Here is a 15,328-nt window from a genome sequence, read left to right as displayed (position 1 = left end):
CTGGGGATTGACCTCATCTAGACAAGGGACAGACTCCTCCTTTTCTACCTCTGACTGTAAATATTCAGACATAGGCAAAGAAAATTATCGACTTCTACCTTTGTGTCCCCAAGTCACTCTGGTTTGGAGGCGAAAGTATTATTCTCACCATGGAAAATTTGGAAGCTGCAAACATGAAAAATTTAAAGAGTCACGCAGAGGCTAGTCACTCTAAGCTAACCCCTAAGACATTTATTGACTGATTTCTAGCTTCTCTTCTTTAACCTTTTTTATCTACAGTAATCCTGTGTGTTCCTTTTAGTTAGGGATTCATTTTTAGACTATCCTGACTCTTCCACTACGTTCCAGTTTTGGGTCTGATACACTTACAGATGTGCCAAGTGCTTCCTGAACACTATAGAACATATTTTAAGTTTAAAATACTTCCATGCTTATGTAGTGAGTCAATGATTTTAAGTTTATTTGTTACACATTTCAATGTAAAAGTCAATGTGTGAACTAACATATTCACGACTTGGAAAAGTTGGCTTTTTTTTGTTGTGTGTTTGAACTCCTCACCGCCCAAAGGTCATGGAGAGGTCTATTGTTTTTCTAAAATGGTTATAGTGTTTTTTTTTGTTTTGTTTTGTTTTGTTTTTTCTCTTTTTGTAATTGAGTTACGGTGTGAGTTGCAAAGTTTGTGTTTCTGTTCATTTCATTCCATCTATTTGGGTTTCTTTCTCTCTCCTGAGTCAGACAGTAATTTCCCATTGGTTGTCTAATTACCAAGGTTGGTGTCCATGCATCCGTGCTGGTCTCTCCATACATGTCCGGGTGTCCTGTGAAACACTAAGCTTAATTTATTCGGAAATGATCTAGCTGTTCAATACACTGTCATCACTCAGTTGAGCAGAGGGAGAGAAATTCAAGTGACAAAACTCCAGAGAAGGTAGTGTCAGAGCGCCCCGGCGTGGCATGCGTGCAGGGGGTTGGGGGGAGGGGGGCGGGGCGCGGAGCGCGGAGATCTCAGGTGTCCTCCCACCCTGGGCCTCTCCAGGCCCGCCGCTGCTCGGTGGCCTAACCCCGCCCCCATCGCTTTGGCTGCTCAGGGCCGGGTGGTCTCTGTAGCTGCCGGGCATCCTGCCCGAGGCGCCCCCTGCCCACACGCTGTCTTCCAGTCTCTCTCTGAACCCTCGAATCTTTCTGCCTCTGTCTCACCTGGCGTGGGTGCGTGCGAGTCCCTGTCCGTGTGCCTGGCTGTCGCTCCTCTGCTCTCCCAGGAAGGTCCTGTGCTTGGCCCGCGGCGTGGCGGCAGGGCGGGCCTCGGTAGGGCGAAAAGGCGGGGCTGAGGCGCTCCAGGGTGTTTGCGCAGCCGGCAGGATGGCCGCCTGGGGCCCCGGCTGGGCTGCCCCTAAGCCCGCAGGAGGCTCCGGGGACCGCGGTCCCGGGCCAAAGCCACCCACGTCCGGAGCCTCGTGACCCTGAGCGGCGACCGGCTGGTGGGGGGCGGGGGGTGGGGGGCGGTGCGTCGCGCCGCCGACCGGGGGCGGGGCCGAAGAGGCCCAGGGAGGGAGGGCACCGAGACGTCCTCCCCGCTCAAGCCACCCCCCTCCCCAACCCCCTCCAGAGCTCCCGCAGCCTCGCCAGGCCGCTCGGGGTCCGGGAAGCGCCCCGGGCCGGGCCAGGCGGGTGCTGGCCGGGGGTGGCATCGGCTGGTCTCCCAGCTGCAGGGCCTGTCCCGGTTTTCCCCATCAGTTTCAGCAGTGACGGTCACCCCACATTGTGAGTCGTCTAGATTTCTCACTGACACCCCTGTTAGGGAGTGGCTTTTTAGAGAGATAGGGAAGGTCATTTGGGGGATGTTAGTCATGAGAGAAAATAAGGGCTCAGGTGGGATTGCAGATGTCATCCAGGGGGCAAATAGAGACAATTGTTGCTGGTACCAAGACATGAAGTTTTTTTTCCCCCTTTTCCCAAAAGGCCATATTACGACCACATGGGGGCGCTGAGTAACAGCCCATAGTTCGGCTGGAAGGGTGGGCCTTTGATATTGATACCCTGGGATGGGTTGGACAGAACCCCAACCTTTGTCATTAATGCAGATGCAGCCCGGGCTGGTTAGGTTAAGTTGAGAAGCAGTGTCGTTTGCAAGTGAACATGCCTCGTTTAGGGAGAGATCACTAGCCATACAGGGAGATATGATTAGAAAGAGGAAGAACATCATATGATGCATTTTACTTATCTGAGGCAGGATTGATGGGGTTCTGCTTGAACAAGAACCTGAGATCTTCAACAGGTTCACAGGAATAGCTGTCCTCTGGCTTTGGAGTCTCAGTTTCTGTCTCCCCCTCCTGTAGGCCATAGGGTTTTATTCTAGAATTGTGGACCCAGGCAGATAGACCCTTCACTTTTACAGCAGTTGAAGTCACTAGAACAACCTGATATGGCCCTGTCCATTTCTCGGACAGCTGGTTTGGACTCCCTTTTTCTTGCCAGGTCTTTACTGATACTTGATCCCCTGGCTTTACCTGGGGATTTTTCAAGTCTTCCTGTGGTTTGTTCTCCATACCGTTGGAGTTCTTGCTGAAACATTCCCAGGTCAATTACATGTTTTAAGAGTGTATTGGCATCCTCGTCAAAAAACAAATCAGAAGTTAAGAATGGACGTCCATGCATCATTTCATAAGGACTTAACAATAGTGGCCGTTTGGGGGATGTCCGTAGCCTCATGAGGGCTATGGGCAGCATATGTGTCCACTTATTATGTCTTTCTTGACATAGCTTAGCCAGAGCCCTTTTAAGAGTCTGGTTGGCTCTCTCTACCTTTCCTGAAGCTTGAGGCCTCCAGGAGGAGCGGAGCCGGTATTTTATGCCTAAGCATGCGGCTAGGTTCTGGGGTATCGTGGCTGTAAGTGAGGGCCCGTTGTCACTCTGAAGTGACCGAGGCAGCCCAAACCTAGGCACTATCTCCTTCAGCAGAGCTTTACAGACTTCTGTAGCTCTCTCTGTCTCAGTAGGGAACGCTTCGATCCATCCTGTGAATGTGTCAATAAAGACTAGCAAGTAAGAAAACCCTTGGGTCTTGGGCATGGCTGTAAATTCTACTTGCCAGTCCGCTCCTGGGTATGATCCCCGATGTTGGACAGGTGTAATTAGAGGAGGTCTGGTTGTTGGGTTATTTTTTAGACAGGTGTCACAATTTTGTGTGACCTGTTTAACAACCTTAGCTAACTGCGGATGGGAGAGAATAGGCTTAAGCAAGATTTCTAGATTATCTTTTCCAAAATGGGCGCTCTTATGTAAGGAGTTAGTAATGTTTTAACCCTGAGAATCAGGGAGTATTATTTGGGCCTGATCAGGCTGAAACCACCCATGTGAGCCAATCTCCCAGCCCCGCTCAGCATATCGGGAATGTCCCCCTGGGGTAAAATCTGGAGTCAGGGTTTCCTTGGGGAAAAGGGGGCAGATAGCAGTGGCAGAGGTAGCTTCCCCGGCAGCTCGTCCTGCCTCTTGATCAGCTTTCCTATTTCCCTGAGCCTCTTTTTCTTGCCCCTTTTGGTGACTCTTGCAGTGGATGACAGCTAATTTTGCAGGAAGTTTGACTGCCTCCAGGAGCCTGAGAATGAGCTCTTTGTGTTTAATAGCAGAGCTTCGGGCACTGAGCATCCCTCTTTCTTTCCAAATTGCTGCACGGGCATGCAGAATGAGGAAAGCATACTTAGAGTCCATACACACATTAATCCTCTTTCCTTCTCCTAACTCCAAAGCTCTTGTCAGGGCAAAAAGTTCAGCTTTCTGGGCTGAGGTGTCTGGGGGAAGAGACCCACTTTCCTGAGTTTCTTCCAGGCTCGCTACAGCATATCCTGCTTTCCTCTCTCCCTTTTCTACAAAACTGCTGCCATCTGTGTGCCAGTTTTCCTCTGGGTCAGATAAAGGTGTCTCTGATAGGTCCCGGCGAGAAGAGTATAACTCGTCTGTGATTTGTATGCATTGGTGATCCAGAGGGGAGGTAGGGGGATCTGGCAGTCAGGTTGCTGGATTTAAAGTCTGGCAGACCCTCAACTTTATTTCTGGAGTGTCAAGGAGGAGGGCTTGGTATTGGGTGATCCTTCCCCCTGTCATCCACCTGTCCCCTTTCGTTTCCAAGACTGCTTGCACCCGGTGAGGCGTATACACTGTGGTGGGCTGACCCAGGGTCAGCTTAGATGCCTCCTTAACCATAAGAGCGGTGGCTGCTACTGCCCGGAGGCAAGTGGGCCACCCTCTGGCCACCTCATCTAGTTATTTTGAGAGATAAGCCACAGGTTGTCATACGGGCCCCATCATCTGCCCTAACACCCCAAGAGCAGTTCCTGTCCTTTCAGAAACATAGAGTCTAAAAGGCTTCTCCAGGTTTGGGAGGCCTAAAGCTGGGGCTGTAGTGATGGACTCTTTTAGGGCATTAAAGGCCACCTTGCAGGTCTCATGCCAGTCGAGTGGCTCTTCCTCTTTCCCCCTTAAATTTTCATATAGGGGTCTGGCCAGATTGCCATAATTAGGAATCCAGATCCTGCAAAACCCGGTCCTTCCTAAAAATCCCCTAAGCTGTTGTTTTGTTTGGGGGTACGGGGTATTTAAGATGAGGGATCTCCCCTCGGGGTCAGGCATTCTTTTCCTCTCCGTAATGATAAATCCAAGGTATTTTACTTGGGTTAAGCTAATCTGAGCCTACTTGGGGGATACTCGATAACCCTTTTCATACAGGAAAGTTAGCGTTTTAAATAGTGTCCATTTGAGAGCTGGTAAAATCTGGCCTAGCTATGAGCAAGTCATCCACATACTGTATTAGACTACTGTTTGTTAAAGTTAATTCCCTTAGTTCTCTCCCCGAGGAAGTCCCGAAGATATGAGGGCTGTCCCTAAACCCTTGGGGTAGTCGAGTCCAGTCGAGAGTTGTATGGTGTCTCTCGTGTCCAAGTCCCGCCACTCAAAAGCAAAGAGTTTTTGGGATTCAGGATGGAGAGGAATGCAAAAGAAAGCAGCTTGAAGGTCCAAGACTGAGAAGTACTTGGCATTTCCTGGGACTTGGGATAGGAGGGTATATGGGTTTGGGACTATGGGGTGGATGGGAACCACAGCTTCATTAACAGCTCTTAGATCCTGGACGAATCGGTAAGATCCATCTGGTTTTTGAACGGGCAAGATTGGGGTGTTGCAGGGGGACTCACAGCTGATTCGAGTTCCAGTATCTCGGTATTTGTTAACTAATGGTCTAAGACCCTCAAGAGCTTCTGGTTTTAAGGGATATTGTCTTTTCCAGGGCTAGGGAGCATTTGGTCTCAGAGAAATCTTTACTGGTGGAACATTTATGGCTAAACCAGGCCTGGAGACATCCCACACCTGGGGATTGACCTCATCTAGACAAGGGACAGACTCCTCCTTTTCTACCTCTGACTGTAAATATTCAGACATAGGCAACGAAAATTATCGACTTCTACCTTTGTGTCCCCAAGTCACTCTGGTTTGGAGGCGAAAGTATTATTCTCACCATGGAAAATTTGGAAGCTGCAAACATGAAAAATTTAAAGAGTCACGCAGAGGCTAGTCACTCTAAGCTAACCCCTAAGACATTTATTGACTGATTTCTAGCTTCTCTTCTTTAACCTTTTTTATCTACAGTAATCCTGTGTGTTCCTTTTAGTTAGCGATTCATTTTTAGACTATCCTGACTCTTCCACTACGTTCCAGTTTTGGGTCTGATACACTTACAGATGTGCCAAGTGCTTCCTGAACACTATAGAACATATTTTAAGTTTAAAATACTTCCATGCTTATGTAGTGAGTCAATGATTTTAAGTTTATTTGTTACACATTTCAATGTAAAAGTCAATGTGTGAACTAACATATTCACGACTTGGAAAAGTTGGCTTTTTTTTGTTGTGTGTTTGAACTCCTTACCGCCCAAAGATCATGGAGAGGTCTATTGTTTTTCTAAAATGGTTATAGTGTTTTTTTTTGTTTTGTTTTGTTTTGTTTTTTCTTTTTTTGTAATTGAGTTACGGTGTGAGTTGCAAAGTTTGTGTTTCTGTTCATTTCATTCCATCTATTTGGGTTTCTTTCTCTCTCCTGAGTCAGACAGTAATTTCCCATTGGTTGTCTAATTACCAAGGTTGGTGTCCATGCATCCGTGCTGGTCTCTCCATACATGTCCGGGTGTCCTGTGAAACACTAAGCTTAATTTATTTGGAAATGACCTAGCTGTTCAATACACTGTCATCACTCAGTTGAGCAGAGGGAGAGAAATTCAAGTGACAAAACTCCAGAGAAGCTAGTGTCAGAGCGCCCCGGCGTGGCATGCGTGCAGGGGGTTGGGGGGAGGGGGGCGGGGCGCGGAGCGCGGAGATCTCAGGTGTCCTCCCACCCTGGGCCTCTCCAGGCCCGCCTCTGCTCGGTGGCCTAACCCCGCCCCCATCGCTTTGGCTGCTCAGGGCCGGGTGGTCTCTGTAGCTGCCGGGCATCCTGCCCGAGGCGCCCCCTGCCCACACGCTGTCTTCCAGTCTCTCTCTGAACCCTCGAATCTTTCTGCCTCTGTCTCACCTGGCGTGGGTGCGTGCGAGTCCCTGTCCGTGTGCCTGGCTGTCGCTCCTCTGCTCTCCCAGGAAGGTCCTGTGCTTGGCCCGCGGCGTGGCGGCAGGGCGGGCCTCGGTAGGGCGAAAAGGCGGGGCTGAGGCGCTCCAGGGGGTTTGCGCAGCCGGCAGGATGGCCGCCTGGGGCCCCGGCTGGGCTGCCCCTAAGCCCGCAGGAGGCTCCGGGGACCGCGGTCCCGGGCCAAAGCCACCCACGTCCGGAGCCTCGTGACCCTGAGCGGCGACCGGCTGGTGGGGGGCGGGGGGTGGGGGGCGGTGCGTCGCGCCGCCGACCGGGGGCGGGGCCGAAGAGGCCCAGGGAGGGAGGGCACCGAGACGTCCTCCCCGCTCAAGCCACCCCCCTCCCCAACCCCCTCCAGAGCTCCCGCAGCCTTGCCAGGCTGCTCGGGGTCCGGGAAGCGCCCCGGGCCGGGCCAGGCGGGTGCTGGCCGGGGGTGGCGTCGGCTGGTCTCCCAGCTGCAGGGCCTGTCCCGGTTTTCCCCATCAGTTTCAGCAGTGATGGTCACCCCACATTGTGAGTCGTCTAGATTTCTCACTGACACCCCTGTTTGGGAGTGGCTTTTTAGAGAGATAGGGAAGGTCATTTGGGGGATGTTAGTCATGAGAGAAAATAAGGGCTCAGGTGGGATTGCAGATGTCATCCAGGGGGCAAATAGAGACAATTGTTGCTGGTACCAAGACATGAAGTTTTTTTTCCCCCTTTTCCCAAAAGGCCATATTACGACCACATGGGGGCGCTGAGTAACAGCCCATAGTTCGGCTGGAAGGGTGGGCCTTTGATATTGATACCCTGGGATGGGTTGGACAGACCCCCAACCTTTGTCATTAATGCAGATGCAGCCCGGGCTGGTTAGGTTAAGTTGAGAAGCAGTGTGGTTTGCAAGTGAACATGCCTCGTTTAGGGAGAGATCAATAGCCATACAGGGAGATATGATTAGAAAGAGGAAGAACATCATATGATGCATTTTACTTATCTGAGGCAGGATTGATGGGGTTCTGCTTGAACAAGAGCCTGAGATCTTCAACAGGTTCACAGGAATAGCTGTCCTCTGGCTTTGGAGTCTCAGTTTCTGTCTCCCCCTCCTGTAGGCCATAGGGTTTTATTCTAGAATTGTGGACCCAGGCAGATAGACCCTTCAATTTTACAGCAGTTGAAGTCACTAGAACAACCTGATATGGCCCTGTCCATTTCTTGGACAGCTGGTTTGGACTCCCTTTTTCTTGCCAGGTCTTTACTGATACTTGATCCCCTGGCTTTACCTGGGGATTTTTCAAGTCTTCCTGTGGTTTGTTCTCCATACCGTTGGAGTTCTTGCTGAAACCTTCCCAGGTCAATTACCTGTTTTAATAGTGTATTGGCATCCTCGTCAAAAAACAAATCAGAAGTTAAGAATGGACGTCCATGCATCATTTCATAAGGACTTAACAATAGTGGCCGTTTGGGGGATGTCCGTAGCCTCATGAGGGCTATGGGCAGCATATGTGTCCACTTATTATGTCTTTCTTGACATAGCTTAGCCAGAGCCCTTTTAAGAGTCTGGTTGGCTCTCTCTACCTTTCCTGAAACTTGAGGCCTCCAGGATGAGCGGAGCCGGTATTTTATGCCTAAGCATGCGGCTAGGTTCTGGGGTATCGTGGCTGTAAGTGAGGGCCCGTTGTCACTCTGAAGTGACCGAGGCAGCCCAAACCTAGGCACTATCTCCTTCAGCAGAGCTTTACAGACTTCTGTAGCTCTCTCTGTCTCAGTAGGGAACGCTTCGATCCATCCTGTGAATGTGTCAATAAAGACTAGCAAGTAAGAAAACCCTTGGGTCTTGGGCATGGCTGTAAATTCTACTTGCCAGTCCGCTCCTGGGTATGATCCCCGATGTTGGACAGGTGTAATTAGAGGAGGTCTGGTTGTTGGGTTATTTTTTAGACAGGTGTCACAATTTTGTGTGACCTGTTTAACAACCTTAGCTAACTGCGGATGGGAGAGAATAGGCTTAAGCAAGATTTCTAGATTATCTTTTCCAAAATGGGCGCTCTTATGTAAGGAGTTAGTTATGTTTTAAACCTGAGAATCAGGGAGTATTATTTGGGCCTGATCAGGCTGAAACCACCCATGTGAGCCAATCTCCCAGCCCCGCTCAGCATATCGGGAATGTCCCCCTGGGGTAAAATCTGGAGTCAGGGTTTCCTTGGGGAAAAGGGGGCAGATAGCAGTGGCAGAGGTAGCTTCCCCGGCAGCTCGTCCTGCCTCTTGATCAGCTTTCCTATTTCCCTGAGCCTCTTTTTCTTGCCCCTTTTGGTGACTCTTGCAGTGGATGACAGCTAATTTTGCAGGAAGTTTGACTGCCTCCAGGAGCCTGAGAATGAGCTCTTTGTGTTTAATAGCAGAGCTTCGGGCACTGAGCATCCCTCTTTCTTTCCAAATTGCTGCACGGGCATGCAGAATGAGGAAAGCATACTTAGAGTCCATACACACATTAATCCTCTTTCCTTCTCCTAACTCCAAAGCTCTTGTCAGGGCAAAAAGTTCAGCTTTCTGGGCTGAGGTGTCTGGGGGAAGAGACCCACTTTCCTGAGTTTCTTCCAGGCTCGCTACAGCATATCCTGCTTTCCTCTCTCCCTTTTCTACAAAACTGCTGCCATCTGTGTGCCAGTTTTCCTCTGGGTCAGATAAAGGTGTCTCTGATAGGTCCCGGCGAGAAGAGTATAACTCGTCTGTGATTTGTATGCATTGGTGATCCAGAGGGGAGGTAGGGGGATCTGGCAGTCAGGTTGCTGGGTTTAAAGTCTGGCAGACCCTCAACTTTATTTCTGGAGTGTCAAGGAGGAGGGCTTGGTATTGGGTGATCCTTCCCCCTGTCATCCACCTGTCCCCTTTCGTTTCCAAGACTGCTTGCACCCGGTGAGGCGTATACACTGTGGTGGGCTGACCCAGGGTCAGCTTAGATTCCTCCTTAACCATAAGAGCGGTGGCTGCTACTGCCCGGAGGCAAGTGGGCCACCCTCTGGCCACCTCATCTAGTTATTTTGAGAGATAAGCCACAGGTTGTCATACGGGCCCCATCATCTGCCCTAACACCCCAAGAGCAGTTCCTGTCCTTTCAGAAACATAGAGTCTAAAAGGCTTCTCCAGGTTTGGGAGGCCTAAAGCTGGGGCTGTAGTGATGGACTCTTTTAGGGCATTAAAGGCCACCTTGCAGGTCTCATGCCAGTCGAGTGGCTCTTCCTCTTTCCCCCTTAAATTTTCATATAGGGGTCTGGCCAGATTGCCATAATTAGGAATCCAGATCCTGCAAAACCCGGTCCTTCCTAAAAATCCCCTAAGCTGTTGTTTTGTTTGGGGGTACGGGGTATTTAAGATGAGGGATCTCCCCTCGGGGTCAGGCATTCTTTTCCTCTCCATAATGATAAATCCAAGGTATTTTACTTGGGTTAAGCTAATCTGAGCCTACTTGGGGGATACTCGATAACCCTTTTCATACAGGAAAGTTAGCGTTTTAAATAGTGTCCATTTGAGAGCTGGTAAAATCTGGCCTAGCTATGAGCAAGTCATCCACATACTGTATTAGACTACTGTTTGTTAAAGTTAATTCCCTTAGTTCTCTCCCCGAGGAAGTCCCGAAGATATGAGGGCTGTCCCTAAACCCTTGGGGTAGTCGAGTCCAGTTGAGAGTTGTATGGTCTCTCTTGTTTCCAAGTCCCGCCACTCAAAAGCAAAGAGTTTTTGGGATTCAGGATGGAGAGGAATGCAAAAGAAAGCAGCTTGAAGGTCCAAGACTGAGAAGTACTTGGCATTTCCTGGGACTTGGGATAGGAGGGTATATGGGTTTGGGACTATGGGGTGGATGGGAACCACAGCTTCATTAACAGCTCTTAGATCCTGGACGAATCGGTAAGATCCATCTGGTTTTTGAACGGGCAAGATTGGGGTGTTGCAGGGGGACTCACAGCTGATTCGAGTTCCAGTATCTCGGTATTTGTTAACTAATGGTCTAAGACGCTCAAGACCTTCTGGTTTTAAGGGATATTGTCTTTTCCAGGGCTAGGGAGCATTTGGTCTCAGAGAAATCTTTACTGGTGGAACATTTATGGCTAAACCAGGCCTGGAGACATCCCACACCTGGGGATTGACCTCATCTAGACAAGGGACAGACTCCTCCTTTTCTACCTCTGACTGTAAATATTCAGACATAGGCAAAGAAAATTATCGACTTCTACCTTTGTGTCCCCAAGTCACTCTGGTTTGGAGGCGAAAGTATTATTCTCACCATGGAAAATTTGGAAGCTGCAAACATGAAAAATTTAAAGAGTCACGCAGAGGCTAGTCACTCTAAGCTAACCCCTAAGACATTTATTGACTGATTTCTAGCTTCTCTTCTTTAACCTTTTTTATCTACAGTAATCCTGTGTGTTCCTTTTAGTTAGGGATTCATTTTTAGACTATCCTGACTCTTCCACTACGTTCCAGTTTTGGGTCTGATACACTTACAGATGTGCCAAGTGCTTCCTGAACACTATAGAACATATTTTAAGTTTAAAATACTTCCATGCTTATGTAGTGAGTCAATGATTTTAAGTTTATTTGTTACACATTTCAATGTAAAAGTCAATGTGTGAACTAACATATTCACGACTTGGAAAAGTTGGCTTTTTTTTGTTGTGTGTTTGAACTCCTCACCGCCCAAAGGTCATGGAGAGGTCTATTGTTTTTCTAAAATGGTTATAGTGTTTTTTTTTGTTTTGTTTTGTTTTGTTTTTTCTTTTTTTGTAATTGAGTTACGGTGTGAGTTGCAAAGTTTGTGTTTCTGTTCATTTCATTCCATCTATTTGGGTTTCTTTCTCTCTCCTGAGTCAGACAGTAATTTCCCATTGGTTGTCTAATTACCAAGGTTGGTGTCCATGCATCCGTGCTGGTCTCTCCATACATGTCCGGGTGTCCTGTGAAACACTAAGCTTAATTTATTTGGAAATGACCTAGCTGTTCAATACACTGTCATCACTCAGTTGAGCAGAGGGAGAGAAATTCAAGTGACAAAACTCCAGAGAAGCTAGTGTCAGAGCGCCCCGGCGTGGCATGCGTGCAGGGGGTTGGGGGGAGGGGGGCGGGGCGCGGAGCGCGGAGATCTCAGGTGTCCTCCCACCCTGGGCCTCTCCAGGCCCGCCTCTGCTCGGTGGCCTAACCCCGCCCCCATCGCTTTGGCTGCTCAGGGCCGGGTGGTCTCTGTAGCTGCCGGGCATCCTGCCCGAGGCGCCCCCTGCCCACACGCTGTCTTCCAGTCTCTCTCTGAACCCTCGAATCTTTCTGCCTCTGTCTCACCTGGCGTGGGTGCGTGCGAGTCCCTGTCCGTGTGCCTGGCTGTCGCTCCTCTGCTCTCCCAGGAAGGTCCTGTGCTTGTCCCGCGGCGTGGCGGCAGGGCGGGCCTCGGTAGGGCGAAAATGCGGGGCTGAGGCGCTCCAGGGGGTTTGCGCAGCCGGCAGGATGGCCGCCTGGGGCCCCGGCTGGGCTGCCCCTAAGCCCGCAGGAGGCTCCGGGGACCGCGGTCCCGGGCCAAAGCCACCCACGTCCGGAGCCTCGTGACCCTGAGCGGCGACCGGCTGGTGGGGGGCGGGGGGTGGGGGGCGGTGCGTCGCGCCGCCGACCGGGGGCGGGGCCGAAGAGGCCCAGGGAGGGAGGGCACCGAGACGTCCTCCCCGCTCAAGCCACCCCCCTCCCCAACCCCCTCCAGAGCTCCCGCAGCCTCGCCAGGCCGCTCGGGGTCCGGGAAGCGCCCCGGGCCGGGCCAGGCGGGTGCTGGCCGGGGGTGGCGTCGGCTGGTCTCCCAGCTGCAGGGCCTGTCCCGGTTTTCCCCATCAGTTTCAGCAGTGACGGTCACCCCACATTGTGAGTCGTCTAGATTTCTCACTGACACCCCTGTTAGGGAGTGGCTTTTTAGAGAGATAGGGAAGGTCACTTGGGGGATGTTAGTCATGAGAGAAAATAAGGGCTCAGGTGGGATTGCAGATGTCATCCAGGGGGCAAATAGAGACAATTGTTGCTGGTACCAAGACATGAAGTTTTTTTTCCCCCTTTTCCCAAAAGGCCATATTACGACCACATGGGGGCGCTGAGTAACAGCCCATAGTTCGGCTGGAAGGGTGGGCCTTTGATATTGATACCCTGGGATGGGTTGGACAGACCCCCAACCTTTGTCATTAATGCAGATGCAGCCCGGGCTGGTTAGGTTAAGTTGAGAAGCAGTGTGGTTTGCAAGTGAACATGCCTCGTTTAGGGAGAGATCAATAGCCATACAGGGAGATATGATTAGAAAGAGGAAGAACATCATATGATGCATTTTACTTATCTGAGGCAGGATTGATGGGGTTCTGCTTGAACAAGAGCCTGAGATCTTCAACAGGTTCACAGGAATAGCTGTCCTCTGGCTTTGGAGTCTCAGTTTCTGTCTCCCCCTCCTGTAGGCCATAGGGTTTTATTCTAGAATTGTGGACCCAGGCAGATAGACCCTTCACTTTTACAGCAGTTGAAGTCACTAGAACAACCTGATATGGCCCTGTCCATTTCTTGGACAGCTGGTTTGGACTCCCTTTTTCTTGCCAGGTCTTTACTGATACTTGATCCCCTGGCTTTACCTGGGGATTTTTCAAGTCTTCCTGTGGTTTGTTCTCCATACCGTTGGAGTTCTTGCTGAAACCTTCCCAGGTCAATTACCTGTTTTAAGAGTGTATTGGCATCCTCGTCAAAAAACAAATCAGAAGTTAAGAAGGGACGTCCATGCATCATTTCATAAGGACTTAACAATAGTGGCCGTTTGGGGGATGTCCGTAGCCTCATGAGGGCTATGGGCAGCATATGTGTCCACTTATTATGTCTTTCTTGACATAGCTTAGCCAGAGCCCTTTTAAGAGTCTGGTTGGCTCTCTCTACCTTTCCTGAAACTTGAGGCCTCCAGGATGAGCGGAGCCGGTATTTTATGCCTAAGCATGCGGCTAGGTTCTGGGGTATCGTGGCTGTAAGTGAGGGCCCGTTGTCACTCTGAAGTGACCGAGGCAGCCCAAACCTAGGCACTATCTCCTTCAGCAGAGCTTTACAGACTTCTGTAGCTCTCTCTGTCTCAGTAGGGAACGCTTCGATCCATCCTGTGAATGTGTCAATAAAGACTAGCAAGTAAGAAAACCCTTGGGTCTTGGGCATGGCTGTAAATTCTACTTGCCAGTCCGCTCCTGGGTATGATCCCCGATGTTGGACAGGTGTAATTAGAGGAGGTCTGGTTGTTGGGTTATTTTTTAGACAGGTGTCACAATTTTGTGTGACCTGTTTAACAACCTTAGCTAACTGCGGATGGGAGAGAATAGGCTTAAGCAAGATTTCTAGATTATCTTTTCCAAAATGGGCGCTCTTATGTAAGGAGTTAGTTATGTTTTAAACCTGAGAATCAGGGAGTATTATTTGGGCCTGATCAGGCTGAAACCACCCATGTGACCCAATCTCCCAGCCCCGCTCAGCATATCCGGAATGTCCCCCTGGGGTAAAATCTGGAGTCAGGGTTTCCTTGGGGAAAAGGGGGCAGATAGCAGTGGCAGAGGTAGCTTCCCCGGCAGCTCGTCCTGCCTCTTGATCAGCTTTCCTATTTCCCTGAGCCTCTTTTTCTTGCCCCTTTTGGTGACTCTTGCAGTGGATGACAGCTAATTTTGCAGGAAGTTTGACTGCCTCCAGGAGCCTGAGAATGAGCTCTTTGTGTTTAATAGCAGAGCTTCGGGCACTGAGCATCCCTCTTTCTTTCCAAATTGCTGCACGGGCATGCAGAATGAGGAAAGCATACTTAGAGTCCATACACACATTAATCCTCTTTCCTTCTCCTAACTCCAAAGCTCTTGTCAGGGCAAAAAGTTCAGCTTTCTGGGCTGAGGTGTCTGGGGGAAGAGACCCACTTTCCTGAGTTTCTTCCAGGCTCGCTACAGCATATCCTGCTTTCCTCTCTCCCTTTTCTACAAAACTGCTGCCATCTGTGTGCCAGTTTTCCTCTGGGTCAGATAAAGGTGTCTCTGATAGGTCCCGGCGAGAAGAGTATAACTCGTCTGTGATTTGTATGCATTGGTGATCCAGAGGGGAGGTAGGGGGATCTGGCAGTCAGGTTGCTGGATTTAAAGTCTGGCAGACCCTCAACTTTATTTCTGGAGTGTCAAGGAGGAGGGCTTGGTATTGGGTGATCCTTCCCCCTGTCATCCACCTGTCCCCTTTCGTTTCCAAGACTGCTTGCACCCGGTGAGGCGTATACACTGTGGTGGGCTGACCCAGGGTCAGCTTAGATGCCTCCTTAACCATAAGAGCGGTGGCTGCTACTGCCCGGAGGCAAGTGGGCCACCCTCTGGCCACCTCATCTAGTTATTTTGAGAGATAAGCCACAGGTTGTCATACGGGCCCCATCATCTGCCCTAACACCCCAAGAGCAGTTCCTGTCCTTTCAGAAACATAGAGTCTAAAAGGCTTCTCCAGGTTTGGGAGGCCTAAAGCTGGGGCTCTAGTGATGGACTCTTTTAGGGCATTAAAGGCCACCTTGCAGGTCTCATGCCAGTCGAGTGGCTCTTCCTCTTTCCCCCTTAAATTTTCATATAGGGGTCTGGCCAGATTGCCATAATTAGGAATCCAGATCCTGCAAAACCCGGTCCTTCCTAAAAATCCCCTAAGCTGTTGTTTTGTTTGGGGGTACGGGGTATTTAAGATGAGGGATCTCCCC

Source organism: Muntiacus reevesi, unplaced genomic scaffold (genome assembly GCF_963930625.1).
Source record: "Muntiacus reevesi unplaced genomic scaffold, mMunRee1.1 SCAFFOLD_49, whole genome shotgun sequence".
Lineage (NCBI taxonomy): Eukaryota > Metazoa > Chordata > Mammalia > Artiodactyla > Cervidae > Muntiacus > Muntiacus reevesi.
This window is presented reverse-complemented; position numbering follows the sequence as displayed.